The following is a 10,872-nucleotide window of genomic DNA, read 5'->3' as shown; positions in this document are numbered from 1 at the left end:
TGAGGCACTTGATTGGTCTATTAGAAAGCTAAATGACCAACAGTTAGGCAGTAGAGGTATAGGTGGGGCTGGGTGGAAGAGAGACTAAGTAGAAAGAGGAATCTAGACTCAAGAGGAGAGAAAGAAAAAAAAGGATAGTGATGCATGAAAACAACTGTAAGAGGAGGGCCTGCTTTTTAATCCCAGCCACCCAGCAAGCTTAGCTCCAAAATAACCACACAAAAACTGTATTCATTAAATTATTGCTTGGCCCATTAAGTCTAACTTCTTATTGGCTAACTCTTATATTAACTTAACCCATATCAATTAATCTGTAAATTGTCAAATGGCAGTGGTTTACCGGGAAAAATTTGGCATGTCTTACTCTGGTGGTGGCTCCATAGTGGCTCTCCATCTCTACCCTTCGTTCTCCAAGCATTAAGTTCCATCCCCCTGCCTACCTAAGTTCTCCCCTAACAACAGGCCAATGCAGTTTTGTTATTCATTAACCAAGAAAAGCAACACTCAGACAGATGGACCTCCCACACATTTTTGAATTATATATAACATGTATCCATCAAGAATTACAGTTACAGTCTTCTTGTTGCATGATCCCTGGACTCTGGTGTTTCATGTTGCCTTTCAGGTTGTTGGAGGAATTCTTGCATTGGTGCCTGCCTATCTCTTCCTAAAAATGAAGCCAGAAAAGTCTTAGTATCTTGGTCTAATCTTTGCTATGACTGACTCTCTGGGAGGAACTCCTCACTGCAGGAACAAGAACTATTCCTGGGCCAAGGACTTCACAGACAACAGAACAGGCTTGGGGGAGGCAGGGTCATGTGGAACAAAGAAGACCCTGCAGCAGGATTTGGAGGGAGCCTGTACTCCCTTCCCAGATCATCCGCCCTAGTATGGCACACACTAACCCTGTAAGTTGTGAGGAATTAGAAGCTGTCATCAAAAACCTCCCTACCAAAAAAAGCCCTGAACCAGATGGTTCTACCAGAAATTAAAAGAAGAGCTAATATCTGTACTCCTTAATGAGTTTCACAAAATAGAAACAGAAGAGTCATCGACAAAATTCTTTTATAAAGCTACAGTTACCCTGATACACAAACCACACAAAGACTCAATCAAGAAATAGAATTACAGACCAATCTCACTCATGAACATCTATGCAAAAATTCTTAATCAACTCCATGAGGAGCCTCTTCAATGCTCATCTTCCTCTTCAAGTAGCTGATGCTTCCATGAGCAGACATGGAAGTCCTAAGTTATTAAAACCTTAAATGCCATATTCTGTAGTCTTTGAAAGATATGAAGAATACCTATCTAACTGAAATATATCTCTATATGTCCAGAAAATCTAACTAAGATGACTACAAGCTTGACTTTTATTGATGATCACCCATTAAGAACCTATATTTCCTATTTATACACTACATTTTTAAGTGAACTATGCAATCACAATACCTTAATCAAGATCAGAAATACATGTACTTATAACAAAATTGACCTTAAATTTCTATCAATAAACCAAAATCTATACCGAAGCAAATTATTCATATTTGTATCCTATTCCCCTTTAAATGTAAAGGAAAATTTATAAACAATATCTGTGATTATGGATGTAGTTATTTCTCTCCAAACTTCTTCCTGCTCTATCGGGGCGCTGTTAATCAGGTCTTTCATGGTGTATCCTGTATGCCAGTTTCATCTCAGTAGGCAGTTGAGTGAAGTAATTTTTTGAGGGTGTTCACAACCTTTCAGGAGAACATGGTATATCATACCTTATTGGGATAGAAGCAATCCACAGGGTCTCATCCTCTGTGAAAACAAAAGAGGTGTCTCTTTTCCCAAGCATCATATCCTTAGACCCAAATTCGGAACTCATAAAACCTTTATAATAATATACATGGTGGTTTACCCTAGCAATCTGTACAATGAAATGTCTGTCTGTACATAGCTCCTTCATAGTCAAAAAATTCAAAGAAATTACAACATACAGAATCCAGGCTCTCCGTGAATTTTCCATTTTTATATGGCCTATTTTTCTTTATTTCTTTTAAGCTATAACTATCTGTACTCTGTCTCTTTAAAGACTTTGCCCCAGTTTTTGAGGCATTGACTTTATTCTCTATATTCTTTTTCTTCTCTCTCCCAAGCCTATGTATGTCTATCTAACACTATGACCCATTTAGAGGTCTTTTATGTCTGAATTTATCCTATTGTGAATCTGTAATGCTTTACTATCCATGAGTATTTTTGCTTTGCAGTTTTAAATTGCTAAGAGCTTAAGAATCTAAGCTGTGTCATTCCTAGGTCAAAAACACGTACTGCGGGCTTTCCCCGCCCAGTCCAACATGGCAGAGTTGCTTATGACTCTGAATAAGTTGCACCTCTGAGCTGCAGAGTGGTGGGCTGTTGTGGATGTTGTCTCCACCTCTCTCTAATTTCAAAATTGAGGATGTACCATTTTCTGCTAGCTCTATGGCCACCAGATAGGAGCTGCACTCAGCACTTACCTCTGAGACTGAGCATGCAGCACAGAAACATTTTCTATCTGAGTTATAGCCAAATTGGCCATGCAGAGCACTGTGCAGCCTGGAATCACCTTTCTGTATGGGGTCAGGAATCTGTCATGCTCTATTGCCTGTCCAAGCCTGATTCCACTGTCTGCCCAGGCAGGAAAAGCTGAGCCATGGACATGATCTCAGCTACTTTCCTCAAGATCCCAAGGGAACACACAAACATTCAGGCACACAAATGCACCATAGCCAGAGTTTATACCATTGGCAGGGCCCAGGAAGCTGCATGTTAAAATGGCATGGCTTTTATTCTGTTGCTTTTGCTGAATCAGGAAATCTCTACACCATGCCCTAGCAAACAGCAAAAAGTTGTGTTGAACTCTATATTTGTGTCTAGAATTCCTTTTTAAGCCCTCTTAGGTTTTATGTGGAGTTAGTTATCATGTTGGAGCGCCACTCTAATGTAAAAGAAGCAAGTGGGCTGCTTTTCGTACCACCCAGCTCCCAGCCACCAGGCTAACTTTATCCAAAATAATTACACAGAAACACAAAGGCTGGCTAGTTGGGGTTTCTTTCCCACCTGGTACTCCACAGTTGGCAAGTCCCAAAGAAAATCACACAGAGAACTCCATAAGTTATAAAACTGATTGACTCATTAGCTCAGGCTACTTATTAGCTCTTGTAGCTTATATTAACCCATTATTCTTTTCTATGTTAGCCACAAAGTCAGTACCTCTCTCAATGGGGCAGCTCACATCTTGCTTCTTCGGTGACCTGGGCAGAACTGCGGAGGGAGCTTCCTGATTCCCAGAATACTCCTGTTCCCATTGCCCTGCCTCTACTTCCTGTCTGGTTGACCTACCTATACTTCCTTCCTGGCCAATCAGCATTTATTTAAAACATGATTGACAGAATACATATAATTGTCCCACACCACTTCCCCCTTTTTTTTAAACAAAGGAAAATATCTAAGTTCATTTGTTGGTAATGTGGACATAGTATTCTGGGCTACTTCCAGTTGGTTACGGGTGCTGACAATCTTATGGGGACCTAAAGAAAATTTAGAATTATCATCATATCCTGACTGAAGTATCCTGTAAGTCCTGATCATCTCAGGCAGCAGTCTTAAATCTGTTCTGGATGTAGAACTTAGACATCTAGGCCATCTGTTCCTACCAGAGATTTTTCAGGTGGTGTTCCTTGATCAAACTTGATTTTTCTTAGCTCAGAATGAATCCACAACCTCACATTTCCTGTGGAAACAAGAGCAAATCCTCTTCTCCAAAGTAACATACCTTTTGACTTCAACTTTGAAGCCAAGGTACTTTCAAAATACCTATCTTGGATTAATTCAGCAGCATTTATAAGCAAATACCATTTAACAACTGTTGCTCCTTTCTTAACATTCAAAGAATTTAAAAAGAGCATAATAGCATACAGTATCAAGATTCTCTGTGTATTTTTCATCTTTGTGTGGCTTTATTTTAAACTCTATTTCTTTTATTTTTACTTTTAACTTTTGGCTTTTTAAGACAGGTTCTCTGTGTTTGTCCTACAACTCTCTCTGTAGACCAGGCTATCCTTGAACTCACAGAGATCCCTCTGTCTTTATCTCCCCAGTGCTGAGATTAAAGGTGTCTGCCACCACACCTTGAATTTACAGAGGTCTGTCTGCCTCTGCCTCCCAAGCTTTAGGATTAAAGGCATGTGCTACCACACCTTGAACTCACAGAGATCTGTCTGCCTCTGCCTCCCAGGCATTAAAGGTGTGTACCACCACACCCTACTACTCTCTTTCATTTTCTTTTATTTTAAGGACTTTAAGCCTTTTTTCTAGGCCTGCATATTTTTAACACACTGTAAACCATTTAGAGGTTTTCTTCATTTTTAAATCTATCTTTACTGTATATCTCTCTTTTTCTGACTACATGAGTCTTTAATTTACCAAGCAATATGTGTAGGATTATAACTGTGGCTTTGACAGCTGAATCCAGCCCATTCCTTAGCTTTCTGCAGTTACAGTCTCATAGTAGAGGTACCGGCTGTAGCCATGTTTATTGCCACAACTCTATGGCATTTCAAGGTCTCTGCCAGCAAGCAGGCTGCAGCATTCTGCTCACACACCACATTCAAGTGCTTCATAGTTAGACTGCATGCCTGAAAGAGTCAGAGTTTGCCTGGCAGGACAGCCCAGAGCGATGGCATTTTAAAATAATGCAGCTTTTTTCCTGCTGTGGCTGAAAACCGAAAAGCATACTTTCTGCTTTTCATCAACACCATCTAAGTGTTTCATGACAGGATCTCTTAAAAGAGCAGCAGGGTTTTACAGCTAAAGCTGAGTCAGGAAGCCTCTCATAAATTACAGTGCTTACTTGCCTCTAGCAAGCAGAGCAGATCTGAGAAATTACTGCTACCAAGAAGTCATGCATTACTCTATTCTTTTATGTCGAGAATTACTTCATGAGCCCTGTCAGGATTTATGTGGATACAGTTGCCCCATGTTGGGAGCCAGATCTGGAATGAAATAGTTATCCTTCCAGAATTTGCTTTTCTCAGGATTTTTTGGCTCCCCTTTGTTTTGTATTTACATATAAACTATTCCTATGTAGAACAAGATAGAAATCTTAATTGGAATTATATTGAACTTGTAAAATTCTTTTGCTATACAGTCATTTTTTTCCATTATTTCTACCAATGCTTGAGCATGGGATATTTTTCCATTTTAAAGTCTATCTCTTCATCAGAGGTTTAAAGTTTGCATTGTAGAGTCCCATAAATTCTTCTCCTAGTTATTTTCTTTTCCTTTAGGCCATTGAAAGTGGTAGTCAGCCCACAAGTTCCTTGTCAGTATATTTGTTGTTAATATATAGACATGTTATTGATTTGTGCAAGTTGATAATGTATCCTGCCATATTTCTGAAATTTTTTTTTTAGAATTTTTCTCATAGAATTTTTATAATCGTGGATGCATGGTATGATATCATCTGCAAATAGGGATAGTTTGACATTTTCATATTTGTATCTCTTTAATTTATTCTTATGCTATATTGACCTAATGACTGCTTCAAACATAATACTGAAATGTATTATCCATAGTGGACATCCCTGTCATGTTCCTGTTTTATGTGATCTTGCATTTTTTACCATATTCTGTGGTTTTCTCATGTATATCTTTTATTATATTGATGTATGTTACCTTTTATCCTATATTCTATAGCATTTTATTATCATAGCATGTTGTATTTTGTCAAATTCATTTAGACATCTTTTAATATGATCTTACATTATTTCCTCTAGTTCTTCCACAATGATCTCTGTACCTGGGATAAGGGAGTTACAGCTGTCTCATAATGAGCTGAACATGCAACAGTAGTTATTTTTGGTGATCTGATGCATAATATTGGGGTTACTTTCAGAAATATGGTTGAGGAGTTACTTACAAGAACAGAAACTGGGGCCCGTGGCACGGTTCTGGTGAGGAGGAGCTTGGGCAGGAGGCAGTTCCTGGGTCTTAAAGGCCTCCCTGAGGACAGGTGGACCAGGTGCCAGCTCAGCCACATTCCTGACCAGCAGGGGCCCTGACTTCTAGCAGAGGGCCATCGGAGGGGTGAGTTTGCTTCGGGCCCGTGGCAGGGTCCTGGTGAGGAGGAGCTTGGGCGTTTCCCGACCCCATAGATGCCCAGGTTGCCCTGCAGTGCTGGCTCCCCCCTCCCGCCTGCCATTCCAGCTCCCATCCAGGTATGAATTCCTATATTTCTCCCTTCCCCCTGGGGCCATAAAATTTCCCCAGCTCAGCTGCCTTGCGAGCTGGGCCTGGGCTGTAGGCGCATCCCGGCTGGAGGCAGTTCCTGGGTCTTAAAGGCCTCCCTGAGGACAGGTGGACCAGTTGCCAGCTCAGCCACATTCCTGACCAGCAGGGGGCCTGACTTCTAGCAGAGGGCCATCGGAGGGGTGAGTTTGCTTCGGGCCCATGGCAGGGTCCCGGTGAGGAGCTTGGGCATTCCCCGACCCCATAGAAGCCCAGGTCACCCTGCAGTGCTGGCTACCCCCTCCCGCCTGCCATCCCAGCTCCCATCCAGGTATGAATTCCTATATTTCTCCCTTCCCCCTGGGGCCATAAAATTTCCCCAGCTCACCTGCCTTGCGAGGTGGGCCTGCATTGTACGTGCATCCCGGAAAAAGGGAGTACCTGGCTTCAATAGCCTGCCTGAGGAAAGGTGGGCATTCTGTCCAAGAAGGGAACCTGACCCGGGTACCAGAAGTTCCAATAGAGAGTGTTTGAAGGTAGAGATGGGCAGACGCCAAGGCAAGACCTCATCCAATAATCTGAAAAACAACATGAAAACATCAGATCCCAAGGACCCTACAATAGAAGGAATTGAACAACTTAACCCAGAAGAACTGGAAAAAAGTGCCATTATGAAAGCAATAGAGTCCCTTAAACAAGATATGAATAACTCCCTTAAAGAATTGGATGAGAAATATAACAAAAGGTTTGAAGAAATGAGTATAGAAAGAGATGAGAAATATAACAAAAAGTTTGAAGAAATAAGTAAATGCGTGAATGAGACCCTGAGAAACCAAGAAAAAACAATCAAAGAGGTAAAGGAAACAGTTCAAGAATTGAAAACTGAAATGGAGGCAATGAAGAAAACACAAATCATGAACCGGCTGGATATGGAAAACCTAGGTAAACGAACGGACACTACAGAATCAAGCATAACCAATAGAATACAAGAGATAGAAGAACGAATCTCGGATTCTGAAGATACCATAGAGAAAATAAATGCTCTGGTCAAAGAAAACGGCAAATCCAACAAATTCACAAAACATAAAGGAAATCTGGGAAACAATAAAAATACCAAATCTAAGAATAATAGGTATTGAAGAAGGAGAAGAACTGCAGATCAAAGTACCAGAAAATATATTCAACAAAATTATAGAAGAAAACTTTCCCAACCTAAAGAACGATATTCCTATGAAGGTTCAAGAAGCATACAGTACACCGAATAGACTGGATCAGAAAAAAAAAATCCCCTCGCCATATAATAATCAAAACACAAAACATACAGATTAAAGAAAGAATTTTAAGAGCTGCAAAGGAAAAAGTTCAAGTGACTTATAAATGTAAACCTATCAGGCTTACACCAGACTTCACTATGGAAACCATGAAAGCCAAAAGATCCTGGATAGAGGTACTGCAGAAACTAAGAGACCATGGATGCAAATCCAGACTACTATACCCAGCCAAGCTATCATTCACTATCAACGGAGAAAACAAAATATTCCAGGATAAAAACAAATTTAAACAATACGTAGCTACTAATCCAGCCTTACAGAGAATATTAGAAGGAAAATCACAACCGAAGGAATCCAACATTCTCAACACTGCATACAGTAACTCAAACAAAAGCGACCATTCACAAGCACAAATCAAAGAAGGAAAACACATACACTCTACTACCTAAAAAAAAAAAATGACCGGAGTCAACAACCACTGGTCATTAATATCACTTAATATCAATGGACACAATTCACCTATAAAGAGGCACAGACTTAGAAATTGGATACGAAAACAGGATCCAACATTCTGCTGTTTACAAGAAACACACCTCAACCACAAAGACAGACACCTACTCAGAGTAAAGGGTTGAGAAAAGGTATTCCAAGCAAATGGACCTAAGAAACAAGTGTGGCCATTCTAATATCTACCAAAATCGACTTCAAACAAAAATCAATCAGAAGAAATGGAGATGGACATTTCATACTCATAACTGGAACAATTCATCAGGAGGAAGTCTCAATCCTGAATATCTATGATCCTAATATAAAGGCACCCACATATGTAAAAGAAACTCTTCTAGAACTGAGGGCAGTCATCAAACCACACACACTAATAGTAGGAGACTTCAACATTCCTCTCTCACCAATGGACAGGTCAATCAGACAGAAACCAAACAGAGAATTAAGAGATTTATTGGAGGTATTGAATCAGACGGACTTAATAGACATCTATAGAACACTCCACCCAAATAGGAAAGAATATACCTTTTTCTCTGCAGCTCATGGAACCTTCTCGAAAATTGACCACATACTCGGTAACAAAGCAAACTTCCACAGATACAAAAATATATTAGTAACCAAATGTGTCCTGTCAGATCACCATGGATTAAAATTAGAATTCAACAACAATGCTTCCCCCAGGAAGCCAACAAACTCATGGAAGTTGAACAGTCAACTACTAAATCACCCCTGGGTCAAGGAAGAAATAAAGAAAGAAATTAAACTCTTCCTTGAATTTAATGAAAACAAACACACAACATACTCAAACCTATGGGACACTATGAAAGCAGTGCTAAGAGGAAAGTTCATAGCACTAAGTGCCCAATTAAAGAAAATGGAGAAAGCACACATTGGAGACATAACAGCACACTTGAAAGCTTTAGAAAAAAAGAAGCTGATTCACCCAGGAGGTCTAGAGGACTGGAAATAATCAAACTGAGGGCTGAAATCAACAAAATAGAAACACAGAAAACAATCCAAAGAATCAATGAATCAAAAAGCTGGTTCTTGGAGAAAATCAACAAGATTGACAAACCCCTCTCCAAATGAATCAAAAGGCAGAGAGAGAACATGCAAATTAATAAGATCAGAAATGAAAAGGGGGACATAACCACAGACACAGAAGAAATTCAGAGAATCATTAGATCTTACTATGAAAGTTTATATGACACAGAGTTGGAAAATGTAAAAGAAATAGACATTTTTTTAGATAAGTACCATATATCAAAGTTTAACCAAGACCAGGTGAACAATCTATATAGACCTGTTAGTCGCGAAGAATTAGAAGCTGTTATCAAAAATCTTCCTACCAAAAAAAGCTCAGGACCAGATGGTTTCAATGCAGAATTCTAAAAGAACTTCCGGGAAGAGCTAATACCTATACTCCTTAACGTATTCCACAATATAGAAACAGAAGAGTCATTGCCAAACTCCTTTTATGAAGCTACAGTTACCCTAATACCAAAACCACACAAAAACACAACCAAGAAAGAGAATTACAGGCCAATCTCACTCATGAACATTGACGCGAAAATTCTCAATAAAATACTGGCAAACCCAATCCAAGAACACATTAGAAAAATTATCCATTATGATCAAGTCGGCTTCATTCCAGAGATGCAGGGCTGATTCAACATACGCAAATCTATCAATGTAATCCATCATATAAATAAACTGAAAGAAAAAAAACATATGATCATCTCACTAGATGCTGAAAAAGCATTTGACAAAATTCAACACCCATTTATGATAAAGGTGTTGGAGAGATGGGGGATACAAGGATCATACCTAAATATAATAAAAGCAATATACAGCAAGCCGACAGCTAACATCAAACTGAATGGAGAGAAACTCAAAGCCTTTCTACTAAAATCAGGAACACGACAAGGCTGTCCACTCTCTCCATACCTCTTCAATATAGTGCTTGAAGTTCTAGCAATAGCAATAAGACAACATAAGGAGATCAAGGGGATTCGTTTGGAAAGGATGAAGTTAAACTTTCATTATTTGCTGACGATATGATAGTATACAGAAGTGACCCCAAAAACTCTACCAAAGAACTCCTACAGCTGAAAACACCTTTAGTAACATGACAGAATACAAGATCAACTCCAAAAAATCAGTGCCCCTCCTATACACAAAGGATAAAGAAGCAGAGAGGGAAATCAGAGAAACATCACCTTTCATGATAGCCACAAATAGCATAAAATATCTTGGGGTTACTCTAACCAAGGAAGTGAAAGACATATTTGACAAGAACTTTAAGTCTTTGAAGAAAGAAATTGAGGAGGATACTAGAAAATGGAAAGACCTCCCCTGCTCCAGGATTGGGAGAAACAGCATAGTAAAAATGGCAATTCTACCAAAAGCAATCTATAGATTCAATGCAATCCCCATCAAAATACCATCGAACTTCTTCACAGACCTTGAGAGAACAATAATCAAGTTTATATGGCAAAACAAAAAACCCAGGATAGCCAAAACAATCTTATACAATAAAGGAACTTCTGGAGGCATTACCATCCCTGACTTCAAACTTTATTACAGAGCTACAGTATTGAAAACAGCTTGGAATTGGCATAAGAACAGAGAAGTCGACCTATGGAATCGTATAGAAGACCCAGATATTAACCCACAAACCTATGAACAACTAATTTTCGACAAGGGAGCTAACGGTATACAATGGAAGAAGGAAAGCATCTTTAACAAATGGTGCTGGCATAACTGGATGTCAACCTGTAGAAGAATGAAAGTAGATCCATATCTATCACCATGCACAAAACTCAAGTCCAAATACATTAAA

Source organism: Myodes glareolus, chromosome X (genome assembly GCF_982192425.1).
Source record: "Myodes glareolus chromosome X, mMyoGla1.1, whole genome shotgun sequence".
Lineage (NCBI taxonomy): Eukaryota > Metazoa > Chordata > Mammalia > Rodentia > Cricetidae > Myodes > Myodes glareolus.
This window is presented reverse-complemented; position numbering follows the sequence as displayed.